General features: G+C 38.2%; 1 protein-coding gene across 2 annotated transcripts in view; it reads right to left on the bottom strand.

The window, feature by feature from the left end:
* The window catches only part of EDEM3 (ER degradation enhancing alpha-mannosidase like protein 3), a 90,960-nt gene that overhangs the window by 57,111 nt on the left and 9,369 nt on the right, over window positions 1-24,480 (bottom strand). The gene's annotated exons all lie outside the window — the stretch shown is intronic.

The raw sequence follows: 24,480 nt of genomic DNA, 5'->3' as shown, positions 1-24,480 counted from the left end.
AAATATCCCACCCTCACATTCTCCCACAGAGTTCGAAAAGCACATGCTTCAGCTGCTCTCAACTTCAGTTTTCTCATCAGGTGGGTGAACAAAGGATTTGGAAGGACGGCCTTAAAAGATAAAAGAGGTTGTTAAAGGTGGGTGCTGAGAAGGAAAGGAGGGCATCCTAGGCAGGACCAAGGTGAGGGTTTCAGAAGACACCGTTGGAAAGCCTGACACGTGTCCTCGTCTTGTCCCCCTGTTTGTGAAGCCACTTAAGCTCCAGATCTCTAGGTGTCTCACCTCCTGATGTCTGGTCAGGGGCAGGGACAGAGGAATTGGAAAGATTTCTTCAAGGAAGAATGAAACAAACAAAAAAAAAAGAATGAAACAAACACCTGTGTAGATTCCACCAACTTTAAGAAATAGGAGCCATATCATTGTCTTTGAAGTATCCGATTATATGAAAATATTGCCATTTATTTACACATTCATGGCAAATAGATGGGGAAACAGTGGAAACAGTGGCTGACTTTATTTTTCTGGGCTCCAAAATCGCTGCAGATGGTAATTGCAGCCATGAAATTAAAAGACACTTACTCCTTGGAAGGAAAGTTATGACCAACTTAGCATATTAAAAAGCAGAGACATTACTTTGCCAACAAAGATCTGTCTAGTCAAGGCTATGGTTTTTCCAGTGGTCATGTATGGATGTGAGCTGAGCGCCAAAGAATTGATGCTTTTGAACTGTGGTGTTGGAGAAGACCCTTGAGAGTCCCTTGGACTGCAAGGAGATCCAACCAGTCCATCCTAAAGGAGATCAGTCCTGGGTGTTCATTGGAAGGACTGATTTTGAAGCTGAAACTCCAATACTTTGGCCACCTGATGCGAACAGCTGACTCACTGGAAAAGACCCTGATGCTGGGAAAGATTGAGGGCAGGAGGAGAAGGGGACGACAGAGGATGAGATGGTTGAATGGCATCACCAACTCGATGGACATGGGTTTGGGTGAACTCTGGGAGTTGGTGATGGACAGGGAGGCCTGGCATGCTGCGGTTCATGGGGTCACAAAGACTCGGACACGACGGAGCGACTGAACTGAACTGAACAGCATATGGACATTTGAAATGTTTCCCATTGCTTCCAGTTTTTTGCTGCTTTGGACATTCATACACATACGTATCTGTCAAGTATACAATCAGGGAGTGGAATTGTTGGGTGGTAGACCATGTGCATTTTCAACTTTATAGATAATTACAATTTATTATCCCAAGAGGTTCCACCAATCAAAACTCATGTTAAAAGTGTGTGTGTTCATGTGTGTGTGTGTGTATGTGTGTGTGTAGGAGGGAGGATATTCCTGTTACACCAAATTCACTGCAAGAACTTGATATTGTCAGATTTTTTTAAGTTTTGCTAATTTGGTGGGGTGAGATGATGTCATTTCAATTTCCATCCAAAGGTGACTCTGTAATTGTTAGTCATCTTGAGGTATACCATAATTACTTTTCCTAATTTGTGCATTTAAAAATTTTCTTGGAGTAAATAATTTTTTCTTTATTGATTTACCATATTTTTATGTACTCAGAACGTTTCATTCCCAACTCTTACATCACATGTGAAGTATTCTGTAAATAGAAGTGCCTTGGAGATCTTTTTCCTGGCCTGGAGCTTTCTGACCTGCCCACTTCTGTGTTAGTTCTGCAGGCTCACTGCACGGTTGCTAGATGGAATTTTTTTTTTTAACAGTCATCCTGGGCATTCTCATTGCCATTTTCTTCTGTTTTCCTGGATTCCTTATCATCTTCCTCCTTCCCAATTTACTCTCTTATTTTTTTTTCCAGTACATCCTCTACTAGTTTCCTGAGAAATAATTCTCAGAAGGCAATTTTTTGGAAGTCTTGCATGTGTATAAATATCTCTACCCACAAACTTGAGTGATATTTTGTTTTGATAGCTAGTTCCATGTTGGAAAACATTTTTGCTCTGAGTTTTGAAGGCATACCTGCTTTGCCTATGGGGTATGGTTTTATTAAGAAGTCTAATGTCTGTGAAGTAATTAGCCTCCAACTAATAAAAAATAAATAAATAAATAAATTTTTTTTTAAAAAAATAAATAAATGCACTAAACTCTAAAAAAAAAAAAAAGAAGAAGAAGTCTAATGTCTAACTCTTGATATTTTTGTATTTTTCACTCAAATTTTTTTCTTGGAACTTGACTTTTATTCCTAGGGTTCTGTAATATCCTGGTGGTGTATTATATATGAATTCATCCATTTCACAGGGTGCTTTGGGTGTCCTTTCAATCTGAAAACTCATGCCTATCTATTCCATAAAGGTGTTTTGTTAGTTTTTTTTTTTTAACTATTTACCTAAAAAGTCTTTCCCTAATCTGTTTTTCCCTTATTTCTTTCTGGAAGTTCTACTTATCAAATGCTGCCTCTCTGGATGAATTTTCTAATTTTCTCACCTTTTTTTTTTCCTCCGGTTTTCCATTTCTTTTTCTTCTCATACTAGATTTCGGAGAACTCCTTTACTTTTATATTCTTTTCTATGGAATCATCATACTGCTTTTTCTTAAATAAAATTCATTGGATATTTTTGTCCTGTGACCATTCCTTTTTTTTAACTACCTGTCTTGTTTCTGAGTATGTAAGCTGGTCACTGTCTTTAGTTTTTTTTTCTACCTGCAATGGTTTTGTGTGTTTTTTTTTTCTCTTTTTTTTAATGTTTATTTTTTCCATTTATTTATTAGTTGGAGGCAATTACTTTACAATATGAGTGGTTTTTGTCATTACATTGACATGAATCAGCCGTGGATGTACATGTATTCCCCATCCCGATCCCCCCTCCCACCTCCCTCTCTACCCGATCCCTCTGGGTCTTCCCAGTGCACCAGGCCCGAGCACTTGTCTCATGCATCCAACCTGGGCTGGTGATCTGCTTCACCATAGATAATATACATGTTTCGATGCTGTTCTCTCGAAACATCCCACCCTCGCCTTCTCCCACAGAGTCCAAAAGTCTGTTCTGTACATCTGTGTTTCTTTTTCTGTTTTGCATATAGGGTTATCATTACCATCTTTCTAAAAATTCCATATATATGCATTAGTATACTGTATGCGTCTTTATCTTTTCCAGCTTACTTCATTCTGATATAACGGGCTTCAGTTTCATTCCATCTCAATTAGCAACTGATTCAAATGATTCTTTTTAATGTTGAGTAAATATTCCATGGTGTATATGTACCACAGCTTCCTATCCATTCATCTGCTGATGGGCATCTAGGTTGCTTCCATGTCCTGGCTATTATAAACAGTGCTGCGATGAACATTGGGGTGCACGTGTCTCTTTCAGATCTGGTTTCCTCAGTGTGTATGCCCAGAAGTGGGATTGCTGGGTCATATGGCAGTTCTATTCCAGTTTTTTAAGGAATCTCCACACTGTTCTCCATAGTGGCTGTACTAGTTTGCATTCCCACCAACAGTGTAAGAGGGTTCCCTTTTCTCCACACTCTCTCCAGCATTTATTGCTTGTTTTTTGGATAGCAGCCACTCTGACTGGAGTGACATGGTACCTCATTGTGGTTTTGATTTGCATTTCTCTGATCATGAGTGATGTTGAGCATCTTTTCATGTGTTTGTTAGCCATCTGTATGTCTTCTTTGGAGAAATGTCTGTTTAGTTCTTTGCCCATTTTTTGATTGGGTCATTTATTTTTCTGGAATTGAGCTGCAGGAGTTGCTTGTATATTTTTGAGATTAATCCTTTGTCTGTTTCTTCATTTGCTATTATTTTCTCCCAATCTGAGGGCTGTCTTTTCACCTTACTTATAGTTTCTTTTGTAGTGCAAAAGCTTTTAAGTTTCATTAGATCCCATTTGTTTAGTTTTGCTTTTATTTCCAATATTCTGGGAGGTGGGTCATAGAGGATCTTGCTGTGATTTATGTCGGAGAGTGTTTTGCCTATGTTCTCCTCTAGGAGTTTTATAGTTCTGGTCTTACATTTAGATCTTTAATCCATTTTGAGTTTATTTTTGTGTATGGTGTTAGAAAGTGTTCTAGTTTCATTCTTTTACAAGTGGTTGACCAGTTTTCCAGCACCACTTGTTAAAGAGGTTGTCTTTTTTCCATTGTATATCCTTGCCTCCTTTGTCAAAGATAAGGTGTCCATAGGTTCGTGGATTTATCTCTGGGCTTTCTATTCTGTCCCATTGGTCTATATTTCTGTCTTTGTGCCAGTACCACACTGTCTTGATGACTGTGGCTTTGTAGTAGAGTCTGAAGTCAGGCAGGTTGATTCCTCCAGTTCCATTCTTCTTTTTCAAGATTACTTTGGCTATTCGAGGTTTTTGTATTTCCATACAAATTGTGAAATTCTTTGGTCTAGTTCTGTGAAAAATACCGTTGGTAGCTTGATAGGGATTGCATTGAATCTATAGATTGCTTTGGGTAGAATAGCCATTTTTTGATAATATTGATTTTCCAATCCATGAACACGGTATATTTCTCCATCTATTTGTGTCCTCTTTGATTTCTTTCATCAGTGTTTTATAGTTTTCTATGTATAGGTCTTTTGTTTCTTTAGGTAGATATACTCCTAAGTATTTTATTCTTTTTGTTGCAATGGTGAATGGTATTGTTTCCTTAATTTCTCTTTCTGTTTTTCATTGTTAGTATATAGGAATGCAAGGGATTTCTGTGTGTTAATTTTATATCCTGCAACTTTACTATATTCATTGATTAGCTCTAGTAATTTTCTGGTAGAGTCTTTAGGGTTTTCTATGTAGAGGATCAGTCATCTGCAAACAGCGAGAGTTTCACTTCTTCTTTTCCTATCTGGATTCCTTTTACTTCTTTTTCTGCTCTGATTGCTGTGGCCAAAACTTCCAACACTATGTTGAACAGTAGTGGTGAGAGTGGGCACCCTTGTCTTGTTCCTGATTTCAGGGGGAATGCTTTCAATTTTTCACCATTGAGGGTGATGCTTGCTGTGGGTTTGTCATATATGGCTTTTATAATGTTGAGGTATGTTCCTTCTATTCCTGCTTTTTGGAGAGTTTTAATCATAAATGAGTGTTGAATTTTGTCAAAGGCTTTCTCTGCATCTATTGAGATAATCATATGGTTTTTATCTTTCAATTTGTTAATGTGGTGTATTACATTGATTGATTTGCGGATATTGAAGAATCCTTGCATTCCTGGGATAAAGCCCACTTGGTCGTGGTGTATGATTTTTTTAATATGTTGTTGGATTCTGTTTGCTAGAATTTTGTTAAGGATTTTTGCATCTATGTTCATCAGTGATATTGGCCTGTAGTTTTCTTTTTTTGTGGCATCTTTGTCTGGTTTTGGAATTAGGGTGATGGTGGCCTCATAGAATGAGTTTGGAAGTTTACCTTCTTCTGCAATTTTCTGGAAGAGTTTGAGTAAGGTAGGTGTTAGCTCTTCTCTAAATTTTTGGTAGAATTCAGCTGTGAAGCCATCTGGTCCTGGGCTTTTGTTTGCTGGAAGATTTTTGATTACACTTTCGATTTCCTTGCCTGTGATGGGTCTGTTAAGATCTTCTATTTCTTCCTGGTTCAGTTTTGGAAAGTTATACTTTTCTAAGAATTTGTCCATTTCATCCAAGTTGTCCATTTTATTGGCATAGAGCTGCTGGTAGTAGTCTCTTATGATCCTTTGTATTTCAGTGTTGTCTGTTGTGATCTCTCCATTTTCATTTCTAATTTTGTTAATTTGGTTCTTCTCTCTTTGTTTCTTAATGAGTCTTGCTAATGGTTTGTCAATTTTGTTTATTTTTTCAAAAACCAGCTTTTAGCTTTGTTGATTTTTGCTATGGTCTCTTTAGTTTCTTGCATTTATTTCTGCCCTGATTTTTAAGATTTCTTTCCTTCTGCTAACCCTGGGTTCTTCATTTCTTCCTTCTCTAATTGCTTTAGGTGTAGAGTTAGGTTATTTATTTGCTTTTTTCTTGTTTCTTGATGTAAGCCTGTAATGCTATGAACCGTCCCCTTAGCACTGCTTTTACAGTGTCCCATAGGTTTTGGGTTGTTGTGTTTTCATTTTCATTCATTTCTATACATATTTTGATTTCTTTTTTGATTTCTTCTATGATTTGTTGGTTATTCAGAAGTGTGTTATTTAGCCTCCATGTGTTTGAATTTTTAACAATTTTTTTCCTGTAATTGAGATCTAATCTTACTGCACTGTGGTCAGAAAAGATGACTGGAATGATTTCAATTTTTTTGAATTTTCCAAGACTAGATTTATGGCCCAGGATGTGATCTATTCTGGAGAAGGTTCCGTGTGCACTTGAGAAAAAGGTGAAGTTGATTGTTTTGGGGTGAAATGTCCTATAGATATCAATTAGGTCTAGCTGGTCCATTGTGTCATTTAAGGTTTGTGTTTCCTTGTTAATTTTCTGTTTAGTTGATCTATCCATAGTTGTGAGTGGGGTATTAAAGTCTCCCACTATTATTGTGTTACTATTAATTTCCTCTTTCATACTCGTTAGTGTTTGCCGTACATATTGCGGTGCTCCTATGTTGGGTGCATATATATTTATAATTGTTATATCTTCTTCTTGGATTGATCCTTTGATCATTATGTAGTGTCCTTCTTTGTCTCTTTTCACATCCTTTATTTGAAAGTCTATTTTATCTGATATGAGTATTGCGACTCCTGCTTTCTTTTGGTCTCCGTTTGCATGAAATATTTTTTTCCAGCCCTTCACTTTCAGTCTGTATGTGTCTCTTGTTTTGAGGTGGGTCTCTTGTAGACAGCATATATAGGGGTCTTGTTTTTGTATCCATTCAGCCAATCTTTGTCTTTTGGTTGGGGCATTCAACCCATTTACATTTAAGGTAATTATTGATAGGTGTGGTCCCGTTGCCATTTACTTTGTTGTTTTGGGTTCACGTTTATACAACCTTTCTGCATTTCCTGTCTAGAGAAGATCCTTTAGCATTTGTTGAAGAGATGGTTTGGTAGTGCTGAATTCTCTCAGCTTTTGCTTATCTGTAAAGCTTTTGAATTCTCCTTCATATCTGAATGAGATCCTTGCTGGATACAGTAATCTAGGTTGTAGGTTATTCTCTTTCATTACTTTCAGGACGTCCTGCCATTCCCTTCTGGCCTGGAGGGTTTCTATTGATAGATCAGCTGTTATCCTTATGGGAATCCCTTTGTGTGTTATTTGTTGTTTTTCCCTTGCTGCTTTTAATATTTGTTCTTTGTGTTTGATCTTTGTTAGTTTGATTAATATGTGTCTTGGGGTGTTTCGCCTTGGGTTTATCCTGTTTGGAACTCTCTGGGTTTCTTGGACTTGGGTGGCTATTTCCTTCCCCATTTTAGGGAAGTTTTCAGCTATTATCTCCTCGAGTATTTTCTCATGGCCTTTCTTTTTGTCTTCTTCTTCTGGAACTCCTATGATTCGAATGTTGGGGCGTTTCACAGTGTCCCAGAGGTCCCTGAGGTTGTCCTCATTTCTTTTGATCCTTTTTTCTTTTTTCCTCTCTGCTTCATTTATTTCCACCATTTTATCTTCTACCTCACTTATCCTATCTTCTGCCTCCGTTATTCTACTCTTGGTTCCCTCCAAAGTGTTTTTGATCTCATTCATTGCATTATTCATTTTTAATTGACTCTTTTTTATTTCTTCTAGGTCTTTATTAAACAATTCTTGTATCTTTTCAATCTTTGTTTCCAAGCTATTTATCTGTAACTCCATTTTGTTTTCAAGATTTTGGATCATTTTTATTATCATTATTCTAAATTCTTTTTCAGGTAGATTCCCTATCTCCTCCTCTTTTGTTTGACTTGGTGGGCATTTTTCTTGTTCCTTTACCTGTTGGGTATTTCTTTGCCTTTTCATCTTGTTTAGATTGCTGTGTCTGGAGTGGACTTTCTGTATTCTGGAGGTCTGTGGTTCCTTTTTATTGTGGAGGATTTACCCAGTGGGTGGGGTTGGACGTTTGGCTTGTCAAGGTTTCCTGGTTAGGGAAGCTGGCGTCAGTGTACTGGTGCGTGGAACTTGATTTCTTCTCTTTGGAGAGCAATGGAGTGCCCAGTAATGAGTTTTGAGTTGGGTCTATGTGTTAGGTGTGACCTTGGGTAGCCTGTATGTTGACATTCAGGGCTATGTTCCTGTGTTGCTGGAGGATTTGCGTGGTATGTCTTGCTCTAAAACTTATTGGCTCTTGGGTGGTGGTTGGTTTCAGTGTAGGTATGGAGGCTTTTGGACGGTCACTTATCACTTAAAGTTCCATGTAGTCAGGAGTTTTCTGGTGTTCTCAGGTTTTGGGCTTAAGTTTCCTGCCTCTGGATTTCAGTTTTATTCTTCCTGTAGTCTCAGGACTTCTCCAACTATACAGCTCTGATAATTAAACTTCTAGGTTAATGGCGAAAAGATTCTCCCCCGTTAGGGACACCCAGAGAGGTTCACAGAGTTACATGAACAGGAGAAAAGGGAGGAGGGAGATAGAGATGAGTAGGAGGAGAAAAAGGGGGACTCAAGAGGAGAGAGACAGATCTACGCAGCTGTCTGTTCCCAGAGTGTTCTCGTATCTCAGACCCCTACAAGGATTCACAGAATTGGATGGGGAAGAGAAGGGGAAAAGAGGAAATAGAGGTGTTCTGAGGTAGAAAACAGAGAGTCAAGATTGGGAGGGAATAATCTTCGGTTTTAAGATAGGGCTTCTCTTTTTTTTTTTTTTTTGTAAGGTTATAGTGTAGTGAAGATGAAAATGAAGAGTAGTAGAGGAGTACTAGAGGACTTTAAAAAGAAGAGAAAAAGAAAATAGAAGAGAAAAAGGAAAGAAAAAAAAGAAGAAAAAAGAAAAGAAAAAGAAAAAAGAAAAGAAAGAAAAAAAATTTTTTTTTTCCCCTAATTAAAAAAATCGTAAAAATCTATGAAAATGAAAGTTAAGGAGTAATGGGGGAGTAATAGGGAATTTTAAAGGAAAATAAAAGAGAAAAAATAAAAAAGAAAAATATAAAAAAAAAAAAATTTTTTTTTTTTCCTTACTTAGAAAAAACAGAAAAATAAAAAAAAAAGTAAAAATATGTCTAGGAATTTCTCTGGAGCTGTTGCAGTCAGTGTGGGTTCGGCTCAGTTTCAGATAGCTCCTCGTTCCAGCTTGCACTTCTCGATATCTACAGGGCCCTTCCGGTGAAGTCGGTGTTTTCTTCAGGGATTTTAATCTGTTGCACCAGTCCCTTCTGAAGCGGTTCCCTTTGTTTATTTGGCTTCTGTTTGCCGGTCTCTTCAGAGGCTCATTTCCGCCCTGACACAGGCGGCCGGAGGCGGACTCTTATTCAGGTAGCTAGTTCCGTTGCGCTGCTGGGAGGGGCTGACGCTGCGGGGCGGGGCTGGCGCTGCGGGGCGGGGCTGGCGCTGCGGGGCGGGGCTGACGCTGCGGGGAGGGGCTGGCCCTGCGGGGGCGGGGCTGACGCTGCGGGGAGGGGCTGGCCCTGCGGGGGTGGGCTGGCGCTGCCGGAAGGGGCTGACGCTGCTTTCTCCGTCTGCGCTGCTCAGGCTCCCGGCTGTTCTATATGGAGCGCGCCCCGCGCTGCGCGAGGTTCCAGCCCTCGGGTGTTACACAAAAGCGCGGAAGGAAAAGCTGCGCCTGCTCTCTGTGCCTTCCCCGTCAGAGCGGTCCAGGCAGCCAGGGGCTTGGTGGGCGCGCTATCCCCAGGTGTGGCGCACCCACTCCCTTCCGCGGACCCAGTCTCAGTTTCCGCTGGCGCCAGGCGGGTGCGCGCGCCTTCCGCCCTCCGCGTCCCCAGCCCCAGTCCCCGCCCCGCGCCGGTCCGGTGCCTGCGCCCTGTGTCTCGCCGCGACCTTCCCCTCCCCCCTGCCTCCTGCCTCCGGCAGGGCTGGGCCGGTCCGCAGCCTGCGAGCTCTTCTCGGGACTTTCCCCGTCCCTTTGTTCTGCGAACGGCCAGCAGTGTGTTCCGGCCGGTCAATTTTCTCTCTCTCCTTTGGTCTCCCACAGTTCAAGTTGGCACCTCACAGAAGCTCCCCCCGATTGTCCTCAGGGCACTCAGGCCCGGACCCTAGCCCAAGCAAGGCCGCCTAAGACTCCCTTCCCGGGACGGGTCTCCGTCCTTAGCTCTTTTGTCTCACTTTTTATCTTTTATATTTTGTCCTACCTCCTTTCAAAGACAATGGTCTGCTTTTCTGGGCGCCTGATGACCTCAGCTAGCGATCAGAAGTTGTTTTGTGAAGTTTGCTCTGCATTCGGTTATTCTTTTGATGAATTTGTAGGAGAGAAAGTGGTCTCCCGGTCCTACTCCTCCGCCATCTTGGCTCCTCCCCAATGCCTCTGCTTTTTAATATGCTGTCTAGGTTGGTCATAACTTTCCTTCCAAGGAGTAAGTGTCTTTTAATTTCATGGCTGCAGTCACCATCTGCAGTGATTTTGGAGCCCCAAAAAATAAGGTCTGACACTGTTGCCCCATCTATTTCCCATGAAGTGATGGGACCAGATGCCATGATCTTAGTTTTCTGAATGTTGAGTTTTAAGCCAACTTTGTCACTCTCCTCTTTCACCTTCAAGAGGCTCTTTAGTTCCTCTTCACTTTCTGCCATAAGAGTGGTATCATCTGCATATCTGAGGTTATTAATATTTTTCCCAGCAATCTTGATTCCAGCTCGTGCTTCATCCAGCCCAGCGTTTCTCACGATGTGCGTATAAGTAAAGTAAGCAGGGTGACAATATACAGCCCTGACATACTCCTTTTCCTATTTGGAACCAGTCTGTTGTTCCATGTCCAGTTCTAACTGTTGCTTCCTGACCTGCATATAGGTTTCTCAAGAGGCAGGTCAGGTGGTCTGGTATTCCCATCTCTTTCAGAATTTTCCACAGTTTATTGTGACCCACACAGTCAAAGGCTTTGAATAGTCAATAAAGCAGAAGTAGATGTTTTTCTGGAACTCTCTTGCTTTTTCAATGATCCAGCAGATGTTGGCAATTTGATCTCTGGTTCTTCTGCCTTTTCTAAAACCAGCTTCAACATCTGGAAGTTCACGGTTCTCGTATTGCTGAAGCCTGGCTTGGAGAATTTTGAGCATTACTTTATTAGTGTGTGAGATGAGTGCAATTGTGCAGTAGTTTGAGCATTCTTTGGCATTGCTTTTCTTTGGGATTGGAATGAAAACACCTTTTCCAGTCCTGTGGCCACTGCTGAGTTTTCCAAATTTGCTGGCATATTGAGTGCCGCACATTCACAGCATCATCTTATAGGATTTGAAATAGTTCCACTGGAATTCCATCACCTCCACTAGCTGTGTTTGTAGTGATGCTTCCTAAGGCCCACTTGACTTCACATTCCAGGATGTCTGGCTCTAGGTGAGTGATCACACCACTGTGATTATCTGGGTCGTGAAGATCTTTTTTGTACGGTTCTTCTGTGTATTCTTGCCACCTCTTCTTACTATCTTCTGCTTCTGTTAGGTCCATACCATTTCTGTCCTTTATTGAACCCACCTTTGCATGAAATGTTCCCTTGGTATCTCTAATTTTCTTGAAGAGATCTCTAGTCTTTCTCATTCTTGCATTTCCCATTCTTTCCCATTTTTGCATTAGCCACTGCTATTTCTTTTTAGAAATGTCTATTTATACCCTTTGTTTATTTTCCATTGGTTGTCTGACTCCTTATACATTGTTATGTAAACATTTTTTCTCCTATCTTTCCTTTGGCTTTCAACTTTGTTTACAGTACCTTTTACTTTAATCTTTAAATACGTAGTTAAATCTATTAGTCGCTTCATGGTTTCTAAATTTGGGGCATGGTTAACAAGGCTATCTTGGGTCTCTGAAAACTGCACTCTTATAATTTTATTTTTTATACGTCTAGATATTTACTCCATCTGGAATCTAATTTTGCTTATGATGTGAAGTAGGAATGTACTTGTATTTTCTCCCCCAAGTAGCCAATTTCCTAAATACCACTTTTTAAACAATTCATCCTTTCCCTAACTGCTTGAAATATAGCTTATAAAGTGTCTACATGAACACACGTTTGTATAGCCTCTACTTTGTTCTACAGACCTAGTTCCTACCCCTATTGCCCTACAGACCTATTTGTTTTACAAACCTACTTCCTGCTTCAAAATCATTCTGTTAATCAGTCTTTGCAACACGCCTTGCTACTTGGTTAAGCAATTCACTCCCCCCATTATTTTGTTCTAAATTTTCTTAATAAGTTTTTCAAGTTTACTCTTCTGGATAACTTTAAAATTTCCTTAAAATTCCATTGAAATTTTAATTGAAAGAGTCTATATTGGGGAGAATTGATATTTTTTGACCAACTGAATCTTCTCATCTAGGACTACTTTATCAATATACTAGCTCAAATCTTCTTTTATGAATTCAGTTTCCACCACAGGTCTCATATATTTCTTAATATTAATAGGTACTTTTTACTGAAATAGGTTGATGTACAAATTATGTTAGTTTCGGGTGTACAACACAATGACTCAACTAACAGGCATTTTATAGCTTGGCATATTTATAGCTTGAGTAGATTGTTTTTTTGATAAACAACCATGACAGCCTATGTCTAGTCTAAATGATAATGAAGCACACGCAAGAATCCTCCCTCTTGTCTACTACACAGTGAAATGTATAATTTTTTAAAATTATTTTTAATACATAGCTAAGCTTGAAAATAAGAAATTTTCCAGTACCAAAACTGAATAGTGGAGTGAGAAGATGAAGCTGCACTGACCATAACATGGGCATTAGGAATAAAGACAGGCTTTAAAGGGAAAAATGTTAACACCCAAAGTATCAGGAGATGTTGTTGGCCCTCCATGCATGGTCATAGCCAATGAAGTAGGTTCTTTAAGTTGAATAGCTGCGTTAATGAAATTGGACTAGAACATCTCCAATTACTTGGCTGTACATCTTAGAAAAGGAGAGAAACAAGAAAAGCCTGCTAAACTTTATATTCTCTTTAACCAGGGGACTGTCCCTAAAAGAGTCCCCCCAAATTAATAAAATGTGACTATAAGAAACATTTAGAAGCCAGAATCACTGTATTACATATTTCAATATTAGATAATACTTACTGACTACCTGACAAGGATAGCAGGATTAATATACTCACCCTTTCCCCTAATTCAACTTGGGATTTTTATCAATTATATTATTATAAACAGTTTTCACTTTGCATGTTTTCACTATACACACACAAATTGAGATTCACAATTTAAACTTTCAGCAACATGGTTCAAATCCCAAGTACCACTGTATTTTTAAATAATCGCATAGAATGCAAACTGAAGTGCCCAGTTCTTCCATCCACAAATCACTACGTAAATACCAGATGCTTCCTGTGATCAGCGATCAATCACATCACTTCTTTCAAAGTGGAACTAGTGACTGATCACTGTGTATTTGTTAGTTCAGACAGCAAGCATGAATTGTCACCTAGTGATAATCCTACATGACAGTTTGACAGTTTATAAAAATAATCAAAAGAGGAAATTAACCAATGAGGATGAAAGCTCACAAAGAAATGAAAAGTGGAAACACTGAAAGTGAAATTCACACTGAACATAAAAGATATAACAGAAGAAACAGCTGACCATGGAATGCTGATACTGCTGTCACTGAAGCATTATCTAGATATGCAGTCAGAGGAATTCAGTAAAGACCAAATTATCCACGTAGATGAAAAAAGTGGTTGTGGCATAATGATGCCTGCAGAAATTTCATGACACAGAGGGAAACGGATAAAATTTTTGAAGTGGGTCCAAACTTTAAATTTCTGTATCTACCACACCAGGTATAGCACAGATTTATGTCGTATCTTAAGTCATACAACAAGAAGGCGGCAAGCAAGGCTAGTCCTATTCTAACTTCCCTTAGTGAGGTTTTTACAAAGAAATAATACTTCAATTCCAAAATCTCTAGTATTTTGAATAACAGTACACTAAATATTAGTTTTAGCTATTTCAAAAATTTCTCTGTACATTTATAACTATCAGGAAGTTTTAAATGCTTTGACAAAGATTTTTTTAAAGGTTCATAACATTTATAGTCTGGTCTGGAATCATAATTTCCCCAGTTGCTAGTGTTAGAATTCTACTTAACTGGAGTCAATGCACACCACTTTTCTTTGGTGTCTCCATTCCTGAGTTTTATCCCTGGAGTGCCTGGACTTTGTCCTCAGGTAAGTTATTTTTGTTTACTTTAAAATAGCGTCATCAGTACTGTTATTTCTGGCTTAAGCTGGCTCTTGCCTTACACTTGAAGAACAATCTGAATGATTATAAAATGCCTGAAACATATTTTCTCTCCTTTAGAAGTTTGAAAATACTATTCCACTCTTCTTGCATTCATGAAATATCACCATGGCAAAGTTTCTAAGACTACTCTGATCCTTTGTACCTTGAATATGACTTGTTCCTCGTATACCTGTATGCCCATATGATTCTTCATTCTAAAAATTCAGCAAAAATATTCCTGACTCCCAATGTCCAACGCTATCCTCCTGCCTCTCACTTAACTCAATTATCTAGATTCCAAACTCATTACTGTGTCTGCAGCAAAAAAAAAAAAGAGGTCAGGAACACTACACAGATGGTCACACAAAAGCAAAGACCAAAACAAAAAAATTAGACTAAATACAAAAAGACTTGCAGCCTGCAATCCTTCAGGTTATTTTAAAAACTTCGGTGTTCTACAATGATTCATTTCCTGAGGAAAGGATTCCAGGTAACAAATGCTTTGATATAATTAGAATCCACATGCAGCTACCAAATTCTAAATTCAATATTTTATAATTTTAATATTATATATATATTTTAGTAAAATTCCTAATTACTTTTGCATGTGGCTTTGAGATGTCAAGTTTCTCTAACTACTTTTTCAGTTAATTTCAACAGAACCATGATTTACAAGAATGCACAATATTTTTAATGCTTTATAGTTTTATATTTAACACGTATAAAAAACACTTAGAAGTAACTCAAGTAACATTTTTTAAAACTTGCTTATGTATTTTGAAAGATACTATATAAGAGATCATTCAAATGTTAACTTGATTGTAAAGAGCTCTTCGTAAATGGCTGCTTAGAAAGCTTAATAATACTATTTTTAGGGTTTTGCAAAACACCTACACAATCACCTTTATCTGAAATTAAATATGAAACTCAAACCCTAAGCTTATCCAGGTAAGAAAAATATTATTAGCAACTGAAAACCAGAATAATCAAATAAGAGAGCTTTGAACCAGGTGTAAAACTACTTTATGTCCCCCTGTTTCAACATTAAGGACAGAAACAAAACCACAACCTTTTCTTTCGGTTAACCACAACGCAAACTACAGTTGGTTTGCATAATTTCAGAGCAGCGCGCGTGCGCGCTCAGACACCCAGTCATGTCGGGCTCTTTGCCACCCTGCCGGGCTCCTCTGTCCACAGGATTCTCCAGGCAAGAACACTGGAGTGGGCTGCTATGCCCTCCGCCAGGGGATCTTCCCAACCCAGGGATCAAACCCAGGTCTCTCCAATTGCAGGCGGATTCTTTACCACCTGAGCCACCAGGGAATCATAAAGCAAACTACCGTTGATTTGCATAATTTCACAGCAATGCACACATGGCAAATAAACAGCATACATGGCATTACACGTCAAACATTCTGGCTAACTGAGGTTACAGTAATTCTTTCTCTTCAATGTATTGCCAGAACAAAGGATAAGAATTTTCATACTTTCAAAAACAGCCAGAAAAAAGAAAACTTTAAAAATTATCACTAAAAATAAAACTCAGGCGATAAAAGTCCTATATCAATTAAGTATTGATAGAACATGTGCTTAGCTAAAAGCAAGAGCAAAAACATAAAACAAAACACTGTAGACTCTCCACATCAAATTCTAAATTTACTAGCATTTTGATACAACAGCTTCAAAACACCCCAATCAGGGACTTCCTTTGTGGCTCAGTGGTAAAGAATCTACCTGTCAACGCAGGAGGCATGTGTTCAATCCCTGATCTGGGAAAGATCCCACATCCCACAGAGCAATTCAGCCTGTAGGCCACCACTATCGAGCTAGAGCCCGGAAATGGCAACTACTGAAGCCTTCTCCGAAACAAGAGAAGCCACCAGAATGAGAAGCCCTCAGACTGAAATGAAGACTAGCCCCACTCATTGCAACCAGAGACAGCTTGCGCAGCAACAAAGACCCCACAGAGCCATAAATAAATACACAATTTAAAAAAAAAACCTCAAATCAAAGCAGCATCCAAAACTGACTTTTCCGTAAAGCCAATTCCAAAAACTAGCCAAAGGGAAGAGACTTTATTCTACTAAAACCAACAATAAGACAGAAGTACTGTTTACTTATAATAGTGAGCTACTGAAGACACCAAATCTATTTAATTCCCCCTAAAATTATATACATTTTAAATGTTTTATTACAGATCCTTAAACACCTCACCTCCCTTCTTGAAGCAGGTAAGATATTCCTTCCTAAAACAAAAACTAAATGATATCTAATAAACTATTATATACAGATAGCACATGCTAGTTACTGACTGAACTTACATAATTTTTCAGTTCTCTTTTCACCCCAAATCAAATATTCCTTTTCCCTTTTGTTCACTACTTATATTAAGCCATGTTTCAGATGTTTAGGATTCCATTTATCTAAACTATTAAATTATTAATACTTCTACCCTTAACATATAGTCCTTTGACTACTTTATGAAATGTTTCTCAGCACTGAGGAGAAAAAAGTAACAAAACTGCAGTTATCTGATAAGATTTTAAATTAAGCACAGAGCAGAATGCTGGCAAGCTTTAGAAGTCTGTACTCAAGAACAAAAGTTTCCAAATTCTTCAATATGTTAATCAATTTGGTTTGATCAATGATAAAATGAACTTATGAAATAATATTACATGGAATAAATGATAATAAATAATAATGTTGTAATAAAATAAAGTCCTGCTACCAACAGATATTTTTAGCAGGATTATTATCAATAATGCAGAAAAAGTATTTGACAGAATTTAATAAATACCCTGTGATGATGAAAATTCTCAGCAAGCTAAAAATAGAAAGGAACTGAATATAGAGCATCTATTAAAAACCCACAGCTAATATCATACTTAACAGGGAAAGGCTAACTGCTTTTGTCACAAGATTAGGAGTGAGACAAGGATCTCACACTTCTTTTCAACATCATACAAGAAGTCCTAGCTACTGCTCTCAGAAAAAATAAAAGGTACATAGTTTGGAGGAAGAAGGAAAAAATCTTTTTTTGCAGATCACATGACCGACCATGTAGGAAACCTTACGGAATTTACCAAAAAAGCTACTAGAAATCACATGTGAATTTAGCAAGAATCTCAAGTTATCAGAAAAAGCTGTATTTCTGTATGACATCAATGGACAACTGGGAATTAAAATTTGAAAGACTATAATTTACAAGAGCATTAAAAACAAGAAATACTTATGAGTAAATTTAACAAGAAATGTGCAAGACCTGTACACTGCAAAGTCACTGCTAACATTAAGAACTAAATAAATGTACAGAGACACAATCTTGATGGATTAAAAGACTTGATACTATTAAGAAGTCAAACTCTCCAAACTGATGTATAGATTTCAACATAATCCCAATCAGTATCTCCATAGGCTATTTTTTTTTTTAGAAATTGACAACATGATTCTGAAATTCACATGGAAATGCAAAATATCTAAAATATTCAAAACAATTTTGAAAAAGAACAAAGCTGAAAGACTTATACTGCCTGATTTCGGGACTTAATATCACTTAATTCAAGACTGATATGGATGGACTAATAGATATTTAGATCAGTGGGAAAAAAGATACAGAGTCTAGAAATGGACCCAAGCATATACAGTTAACTGATTTTACAAAAGTGCTAAAGTAATTCCATGGGACAAGGATACTCCTTTCAACAAACCATGCTAGAATAATTGGATATCCACAAAGAAAAAAATATAAACAAAGCTTACCTCATACCATATATACAAACATTAACTCAGAATGAGTAATAATAGGTCTCACTGAAAAAGCTAAAATCATTAAAACACCTAGAAGGAAACAGGAAAATCTTTGTGACTCTGGGCTAGGCAAATATTTTTTTAGGTAGGGTATAAAAGACATAAGTCATAAAAGAAAAAAGAATAAATTAGACTTGGTCACAAGTTAAAACATTTATACTTCAAAAGACATTAAGAAAATTAAAAGGCAAAGTACAGACAGGAAGAAAATATCTGTAAAACATACATATGATAAAGGACTAATATCCAGAATATAATATATCTCTTATGACTCAGTTATAACAGGACAAATGACCTGATTTTAAAATAGCAAGAGATTTGAACAGATGTTTCACCCAAAAAAGATATACTAAGCACATGGAAAGATTTTCAACATCATTAGTCATCAGGAAAAATAAAACTAAAATCACAACAAAATACCACTACACACCCACTAGAATAGCTAAAATTAAAAAGACTGAAAATATCAAGTGTTGGAGAAGATGTGGAGTAACTAAAACTCTTAAATTTCTCATGAGGAATGCAATATGTTACAGCCACTTTAGAAAAGTCTGGCAGTTTCTTATAAAAAGTTAAATTTACCCTTCCCATATGATCCAGCAATCCCATTCCTAAGTATGAAAATGAATGTCCACATAAAAATCTGCATTCTCAAATTCACAGCAGTCTTTTAATAAGAGCCAAAGACTAGAAACATTGCAAATATTTATCAACCGGTGAATGGTGTTTTACCAAATCAACAAATACTACTGAGCAATAAGTAGGAACTATAATATCTCCAACAACATGGACAAATCTCAAAATCACACTACGGGAAAGAATGTGAACCAAAATACTACATGCATATTCTAAGACGCCACTAATATGGAGTTCTAGAAAAGGGAAAACTAGTGGCAAAGACCAGATCACAATGGTTGCTAGAGGTCAGAGGTGGAGAAAAGGAACTGATTGCACAGGAGCATGAGAAAGCTTCTGGGGGAAATGGAAATGTTCTGTGTCATAAACGTGGTGGTAATTAAACAACTGTGTACAACTGTACAACACAGAACCATGCATTTGAAATCGGAAATTCTTTTCTCTGTAAATTCTACCTAAATATATAGGAAGATGTGGTTCTATTGAGTCAAAATCCTACACAGAGTATCACAGTATGATTTAAGAAACAAAACAAAAAAAGCTACGAGAAGACACTATAGAATTTAAGTTACTTTGGCAGTTTTCTTAGAATGTTCTAAAAGTAGAGGTCAAGGAACAATGATTAATAAAAGGTAGTCCTACAATCGTTTACACACAAAAATTGCACATACACATGTATTTGTATCTTCCCTACTCCTGATCCTTAATACCACTTTTAAACTTATTTATTTATAGAATTACTTTTTGATTAAGAAACTATCAAAAAGAAACATTAGGTACAGTTTCAAATGAAAATATGAAAAAGTTCTGAAGATGGATGGTGACATTTGCACAACAATGTGAACATAATTAATGCCATACACTTAAAAAGGGTTTAAATGGTAAAATTTTATGTATATTTTTACCACAACAAAAAATGTTTTTTAAAAATCAGGAAAAAATAATTCTAAGAAAACCTACACAAATCTGGAAATCCACACAAAAGTTACATTTTAAAACAGTTCCTTTTGTTTAAAGGATAAATACAGATTTTTCTTTGAACTGTGCACTCACGAAGATGAAGTAAAGTGAAGTCGCTTAGTCATGTCTGACTCTTTGCGATCCCATGGACTGTAGCCTACCAGGCTCCTCCATCCATGGGATTTTCCAGTCAAGAGTACTGGAGTGGGATGCCATTTCCTTCTCCAGAAGATCTTCCTAACCTAGGGACTGAACCTGGGTCTCCCGCACTGCAGGCAGAGGCTTTGCCGTCTGAGTCATCAGGGCAGCCTGTGCACTCACGAAAGCAAGTTTAGAAGTGAATAGGTATGATGCTTCTAGCTAAAGGAAACTGTGCTACTGTGCTTACCAACTCTTTCAGAATTTATTTATAATGTTTAGGTATTTTCTGCTTACAATAATTGATAACGGAGTTATCTATAGTCAACAGGAAAAATATTAGAAGACAGAGATCATCAGATCAGGGAACTCAGATCCAAAACAATTCTGTATTTGGTGGCCTAAATAAATACATGTATTTTGTCATCTAATTTAGTCTGCAGACTGGCCTCAGCACAAATACTAAAAACAAGCTAACAGAAGCCCTAAAGTGGCTGTGGTCTAAGGTTAAATAAGGTCACGCAAAAACTGCCAAATAACACATCTAATTTCATTTTATTTGGGGAAAAAAGAAAGTCATCTGTGCAATTCACTGTGGATAAACCAGTCTGATTGAGACTAGAGATGTCAAGTACATTCGTTATCAGTTCAGTTCAGTTGCTCAGTTGTGTCCGACTCATTGCGACCCCATGAATCGCAACGCCAGGCCTCCCTGTCCATCACCAACTCCCGGAGTTTACTCAAACTCATGTCCATCAAGTTGGTGATGCCATCCAGCCATCTCATCCTCTGTCATCCCCTTCTCCTCCTGCCCCCAACCCCTCCCAGCATCAGGGTCTTTTCCAACGAGTCAACTCTTCGCATGAGGTGGCCAAAGTATTTGGAGTTTCATCTTCAGCATCGGTCCTTCCAATGAACACCCAGGACTGCTCTCCTCTAGGATGGACTAGTTGGATCTCCTTGCAGTCCAAGGGACTCTTCTTCTCCAACACCACAGTTCAAAAGCATCAATTCTTCGGTGCTCAGCTTTCTTCACAGTCCAACTCTCACATCCATGCATGACCACTGGAAAAACCATAGCCTTGACTAGACAGACCTTTGTTGGCAAAGTAATGTCTCTGCTTTTTAATATCCTTCCTATCTAGGTTGGTCATAACTTTCCTTCCAAGGAGTAAGCGTCTTTTAATTTCATGGCTGTAATCACCACCTGCAGGGGTTTTGGAGTCTAGAAAAATAAAATCTGACACTGTTTCCACTGTTTCTCCATCTATTTCCCATGAAGTGATGGGACCGGATGCCATGATCTCAGTTTTCTGAATGTTGAGCTTTAAGCCAACTTTTTCACTCTCCTCTTTCACCTTCATCAAGAGGCTTTTTAGTTATAGGTGTTAGTATTTATGCTATTGTGTGCTTAGTCGCTCAGCTGTGTCCTACTTTGTGACCACATGGACTGCAGCCCACCAGGCTTCTCTGTCCATGGAATTCTCCAGGCAAGAATACTGGAGTGGGTTGCCACTTCCTTCTCCAGGCAGCCCCAAATAATATTCTTAGTTGACAGAATGCACATGTTCTAAGCCTCTCGGGTCGTGTCTCTTTTTGACCTTATGGACTATAGCCCGCCAGGCTCCTCTCTGTCCATAGGATTCTCAAGGCAAGAATACTGGAACAGGCTGCCATGCCCTCCTTCACAGGATCTTCTCAACCCAGGGATCAAACCCAGGTGTCCTGCATTGTGGAGTCTTTACCATCTGGGTCACCAGGGAAGTCCAAGAATACTGGAGTAGGTAGCCTATCCCTTCTCCAAGGGATCGTCCAGAGTCAGGAAATTGAACCAGGGTCTTCTACGTTGCAGAAGATTCTTTACCAGCTGAGCTACCAATTGATAAAATCAGAAAATTCTTGGATGTAACACCAAGAGATGGCAAAGATTTAGTAATCTACCTAAGGCTGGCAGGGCACTGTAATTGAAAAATAGCATTACTAAAACCTGGGGAATCATAAAGAAAAACAAAGTTCAAAGACGGCATGCCTCAAACAGGACAGAATGAGTGTGTCTGAAGAAAGTTCTGTGTACCATCTAGGGAAGGAGTTCTGAGTTAAAGCCTAGATAAATTTTAGGAGGGCCACTTCAGTCTCAGGTAGACAATGACTCGCTAGTAGCCGTGATGATAGCAGCAGTAGCTGGCAGCAGTAAACACACAGTGCTTCCTATCTGCTGGACACAAATTCCAAGTACTTTAATAATGTTAACTTGCTTAATCTTTAAAACATCATGAGGCAGGCAAACCATTTTAGAGAGATGAAGAAATAGGTTCAGGGAGATGAGGTAACTTTCCCTTGTAACCCAGCTGGTAGGTGGCAGACCTACCGCAGGGTGTCCTCCTCCATTTCCAGAGTTTTCGCTTTCAATATTATTCTGCTTGTCTTTGGAAAATAACATTGTTTTCCCAGAACCAAGAAAGTTAAAAGAATTGCTGTAATTGTGTACTAGACTGGAGAGTAATATTTTTAAAATCTAGTAAGAAATGAAAAGTTTTCAACATTTATTAAAAGCCATTTTAGCACAGAAAGGGCTTCCCTGGTGGCTCAGATGGTAAAGCGTCTGCCTGCAATGAGGGAGATCTGGGTTCAATCTCTGAGTTGGGAAGATCCCCTGGAGAAGGAAATGGCAACCCACTCCAGTACTCTTGCTTGGAAAATTCCATGGATGGAAGAGACTGGTAGGCTACAGTCCATGGGGTCACAAAGAGTCAGACATGACTGAGCGACTTCACTTAGCACAGAAGGCAACTGACTACAGCAAACAGATTTGTACAACCCCAAATTTACCATTAACGTATACTTTTGATAAAATTTATTACACAATTTCTGATTTTAAAAGGTAAAGATATATCACAATAATCAAATGCAAAAAAAAATTTGATTATACCTTCATAAGAATTCAAATCAGTGCTTTCAAGAACAAAAAAACCATTAATGTAGCAGGTATGATGCTAGCTGGGCTTCCCTGGTAGCCCTGCCTGCAATGCAACAGACCTGAGTTTGATCCCTGGGTTGGGAAAATCCTTAGAGAAGAGAATGGCTACCCACTCAAGTATTTCTGCCTGGAGAATTCCACAGACAGAGGAGGCTGGCATGCTACAGTCCATAGGGTCACAAAGAGTCAGACACAACTAAGCGACTAACATTTCACTTCATTTTTTCATGATGCTAGTTAAATATAGGACATATAGAAGATGAATTTATTAAAAAGTAAAGAAAATGGCCCTGTGATCTCAAAAACCTTATACTCTACAATAATCCTTTGTACTCATCCCCATTTTTCACAGGAAGACACTGCTCAAGGGGGTTAAATGATCTGTTTAAGGTCCAAGCTAAATAACTGACATAGGATTTGAACTCAAACCCATCTAACTCCAAAATCTATATATACTTTTACTCTATAACAAGCTAATAGTGTTTCTGAGTATAGGAACTAGAAAAAAATTGCAAATGACTTCATATAACAAGTCCAGGGTACCTGGTCTCTGTTTAACATTCTAGAACTGTTTCACGTTAGCTGAGAACCTGAAAAGGGGAAGTGTGAATTCTAGACTAAACCTTGGGTTACAAACGTCACACAGTTTGAGCCCAGCACAAGTACACTGCCAGAGTCACTCATGTCGTAAAAGAGTTGAACGTTTTAAAATACATATTGCAGCGGACTGCAGATGGGTGTGACGCCACTGGAAAAATGGAGGGCGGGGGGTGTTAATTCCAAGAGTTTCTGGTCTTTGGAAATGAAATCCCTCTCCTTTAGATCTTGCAGGCAGATGATTGTAATAAAAGTTACCCAGTGAGGGTCCATAAATAAGAACTGGACCAGGAAGTCTTCTGAGGGTTGCCATTGGTAGCTGCTCTGTCAGAAACTCATTTCTACAGTAGGAAAAAATGTACTGATATAACTTTCAGCTGTTTACCTAATAAGGAACAAAATGTTAAAGATACTGTGCTTCACAAAAGAAGACCCTATTCACAGTGAGATGTATTGAATTAATGCAGCTGTATAACATCTTATTCAACTTTGGAACCAAAAGCATGCATTTACGGCATGGCTTTGGTTTGAAGGTGTAACCTAGATCCACTTGGCCACCCCAAAACTATTAGCTTAGAGAAAATTATGCTTTGCCCAAACTGAATTAACCAGGGATAAATGATTTTGAAAGAAATGTTAAGGGAATGGCCGAGTCTTGAGAAATGAATTCAAAACTGTGTTTTCAACATGGTTAAAAACACACAGAACTTCATCACCATTATATCCTAAAAACATTTAAGAACTCAGTATGTACTCTTAAAAGCTGTACAATATAGAAGGGAATAAGAATTATCAAATGTAAGACAAGCTTAAAAAATTTTTTTAATGTATAAAAGCGTATGTACTTACATGTTCATAAAGATAATGTAAACAAATGAAGATATTTGGGTAACAGAAAAATGGATTCAGAATCAGTTGAAAAACACAGCAGAATCAATTAAACTTAGTTCTTTGCCGAACTTTCCCCAACTACACTTACAGGCCTTAATCATAGAAGATATGTTGACATAACAATTACTTCATAAGAAGTAATTCTCAGAATAATCTGATTAACCTTATCAAAACTACACAAATTTACTTGTAAAATTATCTTTCGACCTCTAAAATTCGCTGGCTAGTTATCTTTTAAAAACTATTATGATTCTTTT

The sequence above is a fragment of the Cervus canadensis genome, chromosome 13 (assembly GCF_019320065.1).
Source record: "Cervus canadensis isolate Bull #8, Minnesota chromosome 13, ASM1932006v1, whole genome shotgun sequence".
NCBI lineage: Eukaryota > Metazoa > Chordata > Mammalia > Artiodactyla > Cervidae > Cervus > Cervus canadensis.
This window is presented reverse-complemented; position numbering and strand designations above follow the sequence as displayed.